We start from the raw sequence: 14554 nt of genomic DNA, 5'->3' as shown, positions 1-14554 counted from the left end.
GAAGAGTCCCACTTATGGGCGATATCATGGAAAAGCTGATGTCCTGATTCTTCAATGTATTGCAGACTGGGAATTTCCTATCTTGGGCTGGTATTTTAAAATCAAACAGTATAAAACACTTCTGATGGCAATTTGAGTACTATTATGAGAATGTAAGATTCATGGAGCTCTCATATAATTCAAAGTAAGCACTGTGGCTTTGAATCAGTATTTCTTAGGCTAGATAAGGCATTCATATTGTTTTAAATTAATTTTTTTTTCCATGAAAGCTGGAGCTTTTAGAGATGAGTTTTAGCATGGGGCATTATCACTTCCTATCTCATTTAGAACTTGCATAATGCTGATGCATTCATTGATCTCTCAGGGCCTCCTGGTGAAATTCTGTAGTTGTTGAGTCTTTGGACTAAAGCTTGAAGGGAAGGAGTTGTGCTTTATGGCTGTGCACATTCTTCTCTTTTCATTTTAATAATGATACTTGTATCAACTCACAGTTCAACACCCAGTGAGACCTAATTCCACATTCTACACACTGGGTTTATAAGATGGGACTGAATTAAGTTTGCTGGCTCAACTGATGGGTTTCCTGCAGGACAAACTCCTGAAATGTAAATGGAGTTTAGACCCATTTCTTAATGAATGAAAAATATCCGTTTTAAAAGCCAGAGGGCTTTAATTCACAAGTTCTGGCTTTATTACCACGCATTTTCACTGTGGTCTAGTGCTGTACATGAGTTATACCTAAAGTAATCACACTGAGCACTGTTGAAAATCTGCCTCTGGGCTGTGTTCACTGAATTACATTATCTGTTCTTCATGAGAACTACTTCAGGCTGCCTCACCTTGAACTGCCATAATGCTGAGCTGTGTCAAACTTCATGAAGACAGAAACCATTTAGATCTCCTTTTAATAGGACACAGTGAAAAGAAAGATATTTTACTTTTAAGTGAAATATCACAGATTTTTAAGGCCAGAAAGGAGGACAGTCATAATTCTATTGATCTAGAATACTAAAATCCAGAGCTTTCTCCTCGGGCATTTCTGCATCCCATCCAAGAGCTGAAAGAATAAGCAGAAGTAAATAATTTTAAAAAGATCTACAACTTGGGATCAAAAAATTGTTAGGGTTGGAAAGGACCTTAACATCATCCAGTTCCAACCCCCCTGCTATGGGCAGGGACACCTTGTACTAAACCATGTCACCCAAGGCTCTGTCCAGCCTGGCTTTGAGCTTGATTGAAGGACTCAAGGTAGTTTTGATTTACCTCCTTCCTCTTCCCCATTGACCATTTCTAGTGGTTGATTATTGTATATAGTGGTAAATGCTCCATCCCTGGCAGTGTTCAGGGCCAGGTTGGGCAGAGCCTTGGGCAGCAAGGTCCAGTGTGAGGTGTCCCTGCCCATGGCATGGGGGTAGGAACTGGATGATCTTAAGGTCCTTTCCAACCCAAACCATTCTATAATAATAATCTTAATAATTCTTAATACTTTTAAATTGACATGTTAATCAACTGTTTATTAATCAAAAACTTTTAATCAAAGTTTTTGATTAAAAACTTTGCCTGCCCAAAGAACTGTACTCTTTTCTTGACAGTTCTAAAAAGCCTTATATGCATGTTTTTTAGGCATTCCAAACAATTCATTGTTTTGTTAAAAATAAGTTAATATGTAAATCAGTACAAATATGAGTAATTCTTGCTCATTTCGTCTTTAGTTGAAACATTTTCGTGCAAGGAAGCATTTCGTTGTTACCACACAATGTACTGCACCCATAAATGAATGAAGTTCTGATAATCTGGCCCAGATTGACAGATGCTAGTGACTTGGGAAATAACTTTTGATCTGCTTACATTGGTGGGAAAAATCAGATTCATCTTTCTTTTCCTCTTGTGAGACCTATCCAAGAATCACAACAATGAGATTGAAGTGAAATGATTTTCTTCCTCACAAAATACCTGCAGGACTCACAATTCCAACCTGGTAGACAAATTTCGATTTGTGTTATTCCCTTTTAAATCTGTTGTAGGCAAGATGGATGTGTGAATGAAAGCAAGAATGACATTTGTCCAGCAGAATATTTGTTACTGATGATGATGTACCTATAAGAAGGAACAGGAATTGACTTTCCAATTGGAAGCAAGGCCAGGAATCGTGAATGCTTTCACATATAGTTTGGTGGTTTCAGAGGGGAATCGCAGTAAAAGAGACTCATACAGAGATACAGCTGAAGTAATTTTTTGGCTTTTGATGAATCTTTAAGAGGGTGGAGGGAGAAATTCAGTCAGAAAAAGCAAAATATACAGCTTTCAGAAAACTAATCCTCCAGTTTCTCTAAACGAGGTTAATTCTATTAATTCCTATACAATTTCAGATAAGTGCTAGTTTTCTTTTTCCTAAGCATTTGATGAAATTCATTAGGTTTTCATGAAAATATCCATCCTTTTTTGATTTTTCGCCTGTTTTGAAGTTAGATTTTGAAATAAAAATTGAACTGATTTTAAAATATCATGATCCAAAATTTAATTTTACAGCTGCTTCAGTGGGAGTAAATAATGGGATATATGAAACAAATTGGGATTAGATTTGTAATGACAATTCCAATGCCATTAGAACTGATAAAATGGAATGAAATGGAGAAGTTAGAATCATAGAATAGTTAGGGTTGGAAAGGATCTTAAGATCATCCAGTTCCAACCCCTTCCCATGGGCAGGGACAAGCTGTCACTCTTCAGTATTTTATAGCACTGTGCGCTTTGGGAAGTTTTTAGGAGCCTGGGTATGTATAGCTCTACCATAATACTAATGATTCGTAAGAAAAAGAATACTAGAAGGTAGTACATAAAAAGCTTTTATCACAGATGGCACCGAGCCTACTTTTCAAAGATTTATTTTTTTTGGTAGTCTATCCTGTTCATTAAAAACTGGACCAGATTGAGAAGGATCATAACGATTAGGAGATGCTCATGTAATTGGGCTTTTCTGCTGTGCGATAAGAAGGTAAAGAGACAAGAATTTAATCGGGTTTAATTTTCTTTACACTGAGAATACTATTGTATTCTGCTGGGGCTGCTCATGGTTTCAATGGGCTTCAAAGTTTCATTATTTCAGTATTCATGAACCCACACTGTATTTTCCATTGTTTGTTAGTTAAACTGTATAAATACCTACAACCTTATAGATACTAGAAACCATCTTTTGTGGCAGAATATGCACTCCTTGCTCCTAAGGCAAAACTGCCCAGTGCCCATTAAACAATTTCCTGCTTCATTATCAGTTGACTACAGGTTTCTTCCCTACTTTATAATTTGATGTCAGGGTAAGGATTTTAAATCTCCCTTGAGACTGTTAAATAAAAGCTTGTATTTGCTGAAATGCTATGGCATAACCAGATCTTGGAAAACAATAACTGAAGGCAATAAGGTAAAAGCAAGATGAGAAAGTTGCACTGGTAGAAATAGAAAGGGAAACTTCTGTTAGTGTTTATTTGTACTTATAGTAATGAAAAAGTACTATCTACTATGCTATGAAAGATACTACTTCAAATGATCTACACAAGAGTGATATTGGACTTAACGTGAGAAGAGGAATTGTAGCAGCAGAAAAGATGAATTCTTCTTGTAAAGATGGTACAAAATGTGGAGGCAAGAGGTTTTTGTATGACATGGATCCGCATGGGAGAAACAGCTGTAATGAAAGCTGAAACTTTACTATTTACAGGTGCATATCAAAAAAAGCATATTGGAGTAGACAGCTCAAGTGTGCAGTGACTGGACGATAATGAATGATGTATTAGGTATGTTAACACCTATTGCTTAAAGCATGAGTTATTACAGACCAAACTGTAGCAAATCTGTGTAGAAATTTTATTCTCTGAAAGAATGAATTAAAGAACTATTCTTAAATGCAGGAGCTGACAGGGAATGTCCCAGTGAAACAGGGAACTCTCAGTAGCCTTCTTGTTGCTTCTATGTCATAAGAAAAGCAATCAAGACACGGTTGTCTAGGTTCTTGCTCTTATCTTACCTGTTTCAAGTGCTTGCTTCAAACCCTTCACAGTCCTTGCTATCTACATTCGTGCTTTGAATTTGTGCCCCATATTGAAGTTTGTTTTTTTGGGATAATTTACTGGAAGCAGTAGGAGACATGACTTGGGCATGGAAGTACAGTTGCAAGTTAGCTGCACTGTTCTAGACTGTGGAAGTCAACTGTGAAGGGAATGGAGGGATTAGTACTGGTTGTGTCAATGACTTCAGCTTTGATTTACATATATTTGTACTCCTGGCATACATTGCTAGTGATGAGACTCTATCTGATTGTCATGTCACTGATCACAGTCTACTGAGCACAGTACTTCAATGAGTTTTCAGTCCACCTCACTGACTCTTTCATCAGTGTCTATGAGAATGTTATGAGAGATATTGCTTAAAGTCAAGATTATGCTAAGAACTTAGGGACGACTGTGCTAGGTGACATACAAGGCCCATGTAGCCCAACAGCCTATCTGTGAGTGATCAGTAATGGATATCTAGGAAAGAATACACAGGAACAAGGTAAATGCACAAGTAGGTTGTTCTGCTGTATTCTTCAACATCCACAAACCTGTCCCATAGGTTTCCTGAACTGTATGTTATGTCCTTGTGTTTGAAACCATACAGCTAGATGAACTGCTTTTCTTTTCCTAAGGCTAAAGGCTGCTATCACTTCCCTTTGCAGAAACAGGTATCTGGAGCTGTGCATTTAAATATCTTTCGCAAGATAATGGTGTTAATTCTTTCTTAAAGAAGAAACTGCTATAGAACATGCCCCATTGCTTAATGATTTAATGTGAACAGGTAAGGAGACAGGTTCTTTCTGGAAACAGCCCTGGAGAAAGGTGGTTGCATTGCAGGGAGCTGTGACATGCTGGCTGAGGCAAGCTCAAGCAGAAACTTTGTGTTAAACCATTGTTTCCTGAGTTATATGCGAAGCCTGTATGTAAACGAATTCTAATTAAATAGACAATCAGAAAGTTGCCCAGGGCAGATTCTTTCGATGACAAGAGATTGACACAGCTTGCTTGCTTTCCTGTTAGGTCAAAGCATATAAAGAGCCAGAGAAATGTCAGATATGTGTTGACTAGTGGTTGAAACTCAAAGTCCTGTCAAACTTCCATGGCAATCCTTTCAGTTGTGTACCCAAAGGATATTCTCTTAGATTCCTCATATTATGTCTGCTTGAATTCACATTGCTTTTTCCATGTGAGCAGAACTCACATTTCCTTTCCTTGCCTGCTCCAGCTTTTCCTAATTTATCCTTGCTATAAAATTCTGGCACTTGCCATATATGACCTTAGGTGGAAAAATAGTAAATGTGTGTGATATCCTATAATTTAATAGGAAAATGTGTCTCCTACTTTCCAGAAGACATCCCATTAAAATCCAAAATAAAAGTTATGATTTATATGTTCATTCCTCAGTGGCATAGAAGTATCTGCTCCAATTTAATGCTTATTTACTTAGAAGCTGGTCGGCTGTTGAAAAGAATCTGGGTATTGTCTTCATACCACATACAGTGTAAAGGTTCTCTAAACATTGATTATCAGTTCTGATAGATCTATCAGTTCTGAAATTGATACTTGTGCAAAAGGAATGTTTTGGTCACCTAGAGAGTTGGATGTAGCTATTGTGGTGATGTGAACATGCAGATGGATTCTGGGATGGAGAGGAATTATGCGTTTGAGACTGTATTATAAACCAAACAAAAAGGATCCAGGTAGTCAAAGATCTTAATTCTCTTCATTGCCTGTTCTGGTAAATTGTGGCAGGACTGTAAGAAATACATACACAGAGTTTCTGCATTAAGTTTCCTGACCTCCAGCAGTCAGAAGAAATCTCTGCATAGTTTCCTTTTAATTTAGTTCATCAGTCTAATAATCTTAATGTATTATCCTTCATGAATATGTCTAACCCATTATTTGAATCCATTGGCTTCCAGAACACTTTACTCCAATGACTCCACAACTGAATTACCTTTATTTTTTCACATTTCAAACTTAACACTGATACTTAACACTGGTTTTTACACTATGAAAAACAGAATGGAAAACACAGTCCTCCAGCATAGGTTTGATTGTCTGGGGAACTGTCTTCAATACTGTGCACTGTTTCATGCATACCCAAAATAGTCTAGGCTTTCAACCCCTGAACTTTGAATTCTAAGACTCAAGACTAGACTTCTGCCTGACTGGCACTCTTGCCATTGACATAGTTTGCTGAATGCATACCTTAGTTTACTGCTATGTAAGATTGTTTTTTAATGACAGGCAGTGTTCTGTGAAGTAGCAAGACGTTAACCATTTTACAAAGACAAGAAAATATAATGAGACACTAGTAATAGTGAATATTAATCCCTATTCAGAGCCACAATGTTATTAAATCATATAAATGAAAACATGAAGTGAAATCATTCCACTCTGCAAATGAAACATTAAGATTTTGAGGATACCATGTTTCCACATTAAAAATGTACATAAATTTCATATCATAGATTTGTTCTAATTTGGAGCACTGGTATTTTTTAAATGAGAACATGTAATGCAGAATAGAAGTCATAATGGTTTTATTGCCAGTGTTTTAAGTGCTCTTAGCACCTTGTATGCATTGTGGATAAGCATATGAATTATGGATGCATTGTGCTAGGCATCATTTAGGCAAAGAATGAAGGCTCATCTTTGAGATGAATGTGTTATCAAGTAGCTATGGTATGTAATACTGGACAGTTACTGGTCACTGCATGACATCCTCATCTCAGATGGGTTAAAAATTCAATAGTTAGAATCCTGAAGAAAACAACATAGAGTGTTACATAGTTCTGATATCTTTACAGAGGGAAGCAGGATTGGTTTTGATCACTTTTGTCTTCTCTTTCTTAATATTCTCTATGATTTGAACCAGTCATGTAAGATACTTCCTAGTTTAAAAAATACTTGCATTTATCTAGCCTGCAGTTTTATCTCAGAATAACTTGCTACTACTTACTTGTAAGGCCTAGGAAGCTCAATGTTCCATATATCACATGGAAAACTAAAGCAGTATCAGCAGCAACAGCATTAGATGGGCTCTGGAATTATTTTTAATAGTTTTAAAAAATTAATTTTATTTGATAATTTGAAATTATTATTATTAAAGGCTTAACAACTTATTTTTTCCCCTTCTCTCTAAACATCTCATCACAAATCTGTTTTTTCTCTAGTTTCTGCATTCTCTATGCCTGTTCAAAGTACCTGCCACTGTACTGTAGCCTCTCTGCTACACACAGTCACTTTTGCTGTTTTAAGTCATTGTTCCACATTTTTCATCTATTTATTTGGGCTTGGATTCCTCTCCTGCAGGCTTATTAGCACTGCTACATGTGACTTGCTAGACTGCACTCCCATTCCTTACTACCTGTGGTAACGGCAGGTTCCTTTCTCCCTTGCCTTCTCTCTCAATGCTGGTGAAAAACAGCACACTGAAGATTATATGGAGCATGAAATAGCTCAGGAATGGCTTTTCTCATGTTACTTAAACTTCATTTAATGAAGCTGAAATACGATGCCAACAGCTGAAAAATGGGATGGGAATTCACCTCATTGGCTCAGGAAAGCATCTGTTGTGGTGATCTGAAGCTGTCTTAGCTAAAGGCTAAACAATGCTATTTTTAAAGCACATTCCCATCATGGAAACAAGGAAATGGAGGCAGTGGAGCAGAGCACAGAGGAATGATCTGAGCTTCAAGATACATGTTGGAGGGGAGAGTTCAATGCAGCGAGTCAGGGAATTTAGTGTTTAGGTCATTATTGTCAATTGCTTTAAATTCATTACTCTCATCATTCTGGTTTTGAATAAAAGGTGATAGAATAGCTTAGATTGACTACTCCTGAATCTTCTCAGTCTCCTATTTAACAGTAGTATCTTGCCATGTTGAACAGCGTAGTTTAAGTAAGGATCACTACTTCAGGTAAAATATGAGTCTGAGACTGTTTCTACACAACACGGACCCATTCCAAACCAACATTAATATTGCCTTTCTGTGTCTTAAGTTTGTTGACCTGCCACATAAAGAAAAGCAATGAGAAATTTGCTGATCCACTGAAACAACTGATCATCTGTACATTAGGAAGGAGTAGAGCTGGTGTATACAATCATGAGATAAACTAAACAGAAGTGGCTGAAAATGAGCAAAGTAGAGATAAGGTATCCCAGCTGCATGGAAATAACTACAATTAGGTTAGTACAATTTGGCTGTTTCACTTCTACCAGGATGTCCATTTCATGTTGTTCTTCCTGAGCATGTAAAGTGCTTTCTCTAGTGTATGTTTATAGTGTGAGCTGGATACTTAGAAATGCAGATAATGTAACAAGAAATATGTTCTGACTCCTTTAATTACAAGTCTCTCACTGACAGCAGTGAGGGCAATGTTTTGCTCTAAGTGAAAGGTACTGGATAATCCAACCCTTCCAAAACACATCCCTGTTCAGATGCACATAAAGCATTTGCAGGTATTTGTGCGTAACTGGAAAATTTGCTACATGCTCTTTCAGATCCTACATGCCTGAAAATGTTTGTGGGTATGTTTAATTTTGCATGTGGCTTGCAAAGTCAAAGTCCTGAGCAGCTGGCTCTAGGTGACCCTTTTTAAAGAAGGAGGTTGGACCAGGGAGCATGATGTCCCTTCCAACCTCAACCATTCTGCATTTCCCTGATTTATAATGAAAATAAGGGTTGATGAATACATGGTAATGTATGTTCTTACCAATTTGGCAGAAGCAGAAAATCTTGTCCTCAGACAAAATCTGTTCTATTGGGTAATTCAGTAGGGAACAGGTCCATATTAACCATCATGAAACCACCCTTTCTGCCACAGAGGTGTAAGACCTTAAGGATAGGCATGTCTTCAATACCTCTGCTTTTTCTGCAAATGATGGCAAGGGTATGATCTCATAATTTGGGTTTTAACTGAACCCCTACTGAAGTCAGAAGAACTGGACTCACTGTATTTGATATGCACTGCATTTGTAAATGAACTGTAGAGAAGCTTGCTGCAAGTGCTATTTGGTTATACCAGACATTTGACATGTTGTCACTGATGTATACATTTGCTATTAGGAATCTCCATATCTGATAGTATTTGTGTAAGATATTAAAATTGGCATGCGTGTTTCTGTCAACTCAGCCATCCAGTTTGTTTGAAAGCAATGATAGATTATTGTTAATCTCAGGGGAATAATGTACAGAAGAACTGAATGCATCACATTTATTGGACAACTGTATCCGAGTTACTTTCTGAATTCTGACACTGAAGTATCCACTGTTCAAGCAACGGTGATGTGCAGAATTGAAAGGGCTCTACTCTTGTACAGAGAAGTTATTATGAATTCACAACAGTTCTGCAGCAGAAGCTGTTTGAGATGAAAAGACACTATTACACTGTCATGCTGAAAGATGGCTCCTTTCAGCGAGTTCTGTCAGAGAGGTGTTTTGTCTGAAATGTATGAAAAAACGGGATGTTTTTATAGCTTTCAAATGAAAAGAAGTGTGTAATAATGGCAAGTGTTTAGAAACAATGAAACCAGTTCACCTTAAACACCTTTCTTCAGAGCAGGCAATTTATACCCTACCTGAGGGGAAGGGCATCCACCCATGTACTCCTCAAGAGTGCAGCATCATTTGTATTTGTATTTATGGTTTCTATTGTTGAGCAGAAGGATGAAGCATGAATGAAGGCTGTGATGGTCGAGTGGCTGCAAACAGCCATTAAGACCTACAGGAAAACACAGCAGCTCCATAATGATGTTCTGTGCTTTTCCTGCTGCTTCTCTCTGGTTGAGGCTGGGCATGATCCTGCCAGAGTGACTTGGTTCCTGTGCTTTAATACAGCAGTTTTGGGGTTCATGTTCCTGGAGTGTTTCTGCTAGGCTCATCTCAGAAAGGACTGCATCTGAGTATTTAATGTTAGGCTGATTTTTCAAGGTCTAATCAGATTATAAACAAGATGGCTGGTATTTATATGTATTATAAATGAGTTTGCCGATGACACCAAGCTGTGTGGTTCTGTTGATATGCTAGAGGGAAGGAATGCCATTCAGAGGGACCTTGACTCACTTTTGAGGTGGGCTGATGCCAACCTCATGAAGTTTAACCATGCCGCGTGCAAGGTCCTACACCTGGGTTGGAGCAATCCCAGGCACAGCTACAGGTTGGGCGAAAAGGAAATTCAGAGCAGCCCTGCAGAGGAGGACTTGGGGGTATTGGTCAATGAGAAAATGAACATGAGCCGGCTTCAGTGTGTCCTCACAGCCCAGAAAGCAACCGTATCCTGGGCTGCATCAAAAGAAGCGTGACCAACAGGTCAAAGGAGGTGATCCTGCCCCTCTGCTCTCAGGAGACCTCAACTTGGAGCATTGTGTGCAGTTTTGGGGCCTTCAACATAAAAAGGGCATGGAATTGTTGGAACAAGTCCAGAGGAGGCCACGAGGATGATCAGGGACTGGAGCACCTCCCATATTAAGACAGGCTGAGAAAGTTGGGGCTGTTCAGCCTGGAGAAGAGAAGGCTGCATGGAGACCTCATAGCAGCCTTCCAGTATCTGAAGGGGGCCTACAGGGATGCTGGTGAGGGACTATTCATTAGGGACGGTAGGCATAATACAAGGGGTAACAGGTTAAAACTTAAACAGGGGAAGTTTAGATTGGATATAAGGAAGAATTTCTTTACTGTGAGGGTGGTGAGGCACTGGAATGGGTTTCCCAGGGAGGTTGTGAATGCTCCATCCCTGGCAGTGTTCAAGGCCAGGTTGGATGAAGCCTTGGGAGATATGGTTTAGTGTGAGGTGTCCCTACCAATGGAAGGGGGTTTGGAACTGGATGATCTTATGGTCCTTTCCAACCCAAACTATTCTATGATTCTGTGGCAAGTTATATTTATAATAGCTTTAATCTCTCATAGAAGTGTATAAATTTACAAGCCTTATGGAAGTATGTGTCTTTAGTGTAGAAATACGTGCTATTATCAGTGAGCTACTTAAGGTACTGAGAAGCAGTGCATTGGCAGAAGCCAAGATATCACAGAAAGCTTCTTTGGTCTGCTAAGGAATGTATGATTTGCCCACTTCAGAGGAATTCAAACCTCTAAATTTTATGTAGAGATACTGAAATCAGAAGATGTGGTACAATCCTTAATGTTATGCAGATTTTCTGTTGTGAGGCAGAGCCACATCCACAAAAATGGGGATTGCAGCACTATTGGCTGCATACCATGCACTCTTCTATCATTTAGTTTGTAAACTTTCAGGGGGAGATAATAGTTCTAAATGTATAAGCAGAGGAGAAAGTTACTGTGACTAAATTTGTGGCACATCAGCCATTCTTCATAGATTCATAGAATGGTTTGTGTTGGAAAGGACCTTAAAGCTCATCCAGTTCCAACCCCCTGCCATGGGCAGGGACACCTTCCACTGGACCAGCTTGCTCCAAACCCCTGTGTCCAACCTGGCCTTGAGCACTGCCAGGGATGGGGCAGCCACAGCTTCTCTGGGCACCCTGTGCCAGCGCCTCAGCACCCTCACAGGGAACAGCTTCTGCCTAAGAGCTCAGCTCAGTCTCCCCTCTGGCAGGTTAAAGCCTTTCCCCTTGGCCTGTCCCTACAGGCCCTTGTCCAAAGCCCCTCTCCAGGTTTCTTGTAGCCTCTTTAGGCATTGGTGCCTAGTTTCTTTAGCGAGTGTAACTGCCACAGTAGAAGTCTCCCACAGGTTGCATTCATTGTCGATGTCCCTATGCTCGCATGAAACACCTCCTTCCAAAAGGACTCTTTAGCCATGTCTGTGTTTTTCTCATATTAGCAACTGCTTGACGTGTTAACAAACTACAGCATATAAGTGAGAGCAAAAATAAAACAAAGCCCATGTCACAGATGTTGACTATATACCTTGTGGAAGGAGAGTGCAGCCAATCAGAGAAGCTGTAAAGCTGTCCATTCTGACATAGCTCCTATAGCCTTTATAAATGAAGTAATTTGGGTTTGTCATTTAAAAGGAGCTATCTCTGGGTTCCAAACCAAAGCATACGTTTTATTACATCTCAAGAAAATGTCTCTTTCTATTGGCCATTAGTAAACTAAAGGCCACAAGCACCTCAAATCATCCGTATAAATCTCCACTTTTATGAGATTTGAGACTGCCAGATCAGTTAACTTGTCACGACGGAGGGCACAGAGGCTTGTGAAATGGAAACTGATATTTTGCAAACTGTTTTGCTTTATTTAAGCTGAATGCCATTGTAACTGGGAAAGAGCTACAAGGAGACTTAATTTGAAAGCATAAAGGCCACCAAAGCCCTGACAAATGGCAAGCCTTTGGCAAAAATGTACTTGCTGATTTGAGCAATATCTTTGACAATGAAAGCAAACCAATAGATGTTACAAGCAATTTGAATGCACAGAAAGGCTCTTGCTGTATTTCCCTTCCTAAAGTGGCTGAGCTGACACAGTCATAGTACTGTTTCAACCAGCCAGATCTATTTGTTATAGTTTGATGTGTGGTGTTAATAGTAAATAGTGATAGCAAATGCTGATACTGTTGAGGTGCTGATTAATGGATCTGGGCTGTTTATCTCACACAACCCTAGCTCACAGGTTGATGTTCACATAGTTGGCATTGAATACACATAGGTGAATGACTATTGTAACTGTCCTAAAGGATTAAAGACAGTACAGAGATTTGCAAGGTGCTGGTGGCCACAAGCTCTAGAACTAAAGTACAAATCTGTCATCTAACCTTAATTCATTTGATTTTGTGGAAAAAACGTAGCAGAATTAGAGTACAAGCAAATTTGCTATCAGTGAGAAGAATTAGTAGTGAAAATAAAGCATGCCTTTTCATGAGTAGAAGTCAGAAAATAGGCTTAGCCACAAATCAGCAGTGGTGGTGTACATTCCTATATATAAGCATGTAAATATATATGTGTTTATTCAGTGATACACACATGGTTTATAGAATATTTAGATGTTTGCACAAATTAGGATAACTTTTTTAGTAGTATCTGCTACATATTAGGACAATTTTGGTTTGATAAAATAGTAAAGGATGGTTCTTTGAGGAAGGTGTTTTCTCTCCCTAGTTTTGTTCCTGAAGCCATGGCCTGAGCATCCCTCAGACCTTTGCAAACCAGTATCTGAACACAGATGAGGTAGGCGGAATTTTTTTCTCACTAGAGTGGCCATCTGCTCTTGATCTGCAATGTGAAATACATAGCAGTGATTACAAGTGTTTATTTCCTTTTATGTTTAATAGATACATGTTTATTGTGGATTGATTTCATGTATGATTTGTGTTATTTCTATTGCATTGTAATGTACTATGGTGTTTTGTACTGATGATTATAGGTAAAGGACTTTTTTGCTTTATTGCCATGACTAAAGATGTGGCCTGATTTTCAGATGTCAACCAACAACTAATTTTCACTTATTTGCATTAACTTTGGAATAATGCCCTATTTTCTTAATACCTTTCCTAATTTTCACCACGTCAACACAGTCACTGTATACAGTTTCCATCAATATTGTTTTCTTAGTTCAAATCTGTCAGCAAATGACTTAAAACCTGCTGGATCACCTTTGAATCTGTCACACTGTTCTCCGGAGTATCCCAGGGGTCCATTTTCACCTTGTCACAAAAAGGAAGCATGATTGACAGGTTGTTTGTGAGTTTAGAGGCTGCAGTGTGGAGGTGTCATACGGCAAAATGGTGTGCAAATGGGCCACACGTTCTGCTGCAATAGATCAGTTTTGTACTGTGTGTACAGTTGCATTTAATTTTCTATAAGGAGGTTTTTATCTTGTTGTTTTGTTTTCTCACCCAGAGACATTGAACACCCTATTATGAAAAATTAATGTCAAAAGAGTGAAGACAGCTGTAATGATTGTATTTCAACTGAGTGCATGTGCAGTTAGCCATGGATCCTGAGATCAAAGAGTATTGTGAACGCATAATGCAGTGCTGAATAGAAAGATAAGCCCATTGCTTTTTAAGCTAGAAGTGTTTTTACCTATTATGTGCCTGGTAAGTAATTACAGACATAGCATTGATACTACAATTACACACTGCCAACCCAGAGATGCTCTACTGGCTTATGGTCATCTAATATGCATCTAACAGAGCTGGTTAAGTTGCAGGCAGTAATGAGCATGTTGGAACAAAAAGCATTCACATGAGGGAAGTGGCTTCACCCCAGGCCTCACCTTGCTTTTAAACAAGTGCAAGCAATATGGTCTTCACATGGTGTTAATACAACCTCCCCATCAGTTTGGTGATACCTGAAAGCATGGAGAAATGTAAGCATTCAGTTACTGCTCACAACCCTTCCTAAGCCCAGCATGGAAAAACAGCATGTTTACTAATGCAAATAGTATTCTTAATAGTTTTCCTAGTGTAAAAGCCAAGGTTATGGTTTAAGTACTAACACATAGGAAAGAAATCTGATAGTAGGAGGCCTCTTCTCTTTCAAAAGGAGATGTGATATGTATGTGTAGGTGTACCTGAAG

The sequence above is a fragment of the Melopsittacus undulatus genome, chromosome 7 (assembly GCF_012275295.1).
Source record: "Melopsittacus undulatus isolate bMelUnd1 chromosome 7, bMelUnd1.mat.Z, whole genome shotgun sequence".
In the NCBI taxonomy this organism is placed as follows: domain Eukaryota; kingdom Metazoa; phylum Chordata; class Aves; order Psittaciformes; family Psittaculidae; genus Melopsittacus; species Melopsittacus undulatus.
Note: the sequence above shows the minus strand (reverse complement) of the source record.